We start from the raw sequence: 1061 nt of genomic DNA, 5'->3' as shown, positions 1-1061 counted from the left end.
ATTAGTGATTATAGAAAACGACCCGAGTCGTAAGGAGGATCAATAGTGATTTTTGAAAGTGAGACTAATCGTTTGGGGGGAGCATTAGTGATTTCTAAAAATGATCTGAGCCTTAAGGAGGAACATTAGTGTTTTCAGAAAAGTGACACGAGTCATAAGGGGGGACTATTAGTGATTTTGGAAAGTGACCTGGGTTGTAAGGGGGGACTATTAGTGATTTCAGAAAGTGACCGGAGTCATAAGGGGGACCATTAGTGATTTCAGAAAGTGACCCGAATCGTAAGGGGGACCATGAGTGATTTCAGAAATTGACCCGAGTCGTAAGGGGGGACCATTAGTGATTTCTGAAAGTAACCTGGGTTGGAAGTGGGGACCATTAGTGATTTCAGAAAGTGACCAGAGTCATAAGGGGGACCATTAGTGATTTAAGAAAGTGAGCCGAGTCTAAAGCAGCGAACATTAGTGATTTCAGGATCCAAGGCTTAAGGAGGAATATTGGTGATTTCAGAATAGTGACCCGAGTCGTAAGGGGGAACATTAGTGAATTTTGAAAGTGATCTGAGGCTTAAGGAGGAACATTAGTGATTTCAGGAATGTGACCCGAGTCGCAAGGGGGGACCATTAGTGNNGGGACCATTAGTGATTTTGGAAAGTGACCTGGGTTGTAGGGGGGGCCATTAGTGATTTTGGAAAGTGACCTGGGTTGTTAAGGGGACCATTAGTGATTTCGAAAGTGACCGGAGTCATAAGGGGGACCATTAGTGATTTCAGAAAGTGACCCGAGCCGTAAGGGGGGACCATTAGTGATTTCAGAAAGTGACCCCAGTTCTAAGGGAGGACCATTAGTGAATTTTGAAAGTGAACCTAGGCTTAAGGAGGAATATGTGTGATTTCAGGAATGTGACCTGAGTCGTAAGGGAGGACCATTAGTGATTATAGAAAATGACCCGAGTCGTAAGGGGGATCAATAGTGATTTTTGAAAGTGAGACTAATCGTACGGGGGGAGCATTAGGGATTTTTGAAAGTGACCTGGGTTGTAAGGGGGACCATTATTGATTTC

The sequence above is a fragment of the Pyxicephalus adspersus genome, chromosome 10 (genome assembly GCF_032062135.1).
Source record: "Pyxicephalus adspersus chromosome 10, UCB_Pads_2.0, whole genome shotgun sequence".
NCBI lineage: Eukaryota > Metazoa > Chordata > Amphibia > Anura > Pyxicephalidae > Pyxicephalus > Pyxicephalus adspersus.
The sequence above is the reverse complement of the archived record's forward strand: the minus strand, read 5'-3'. Positions refer to the sequence as shown.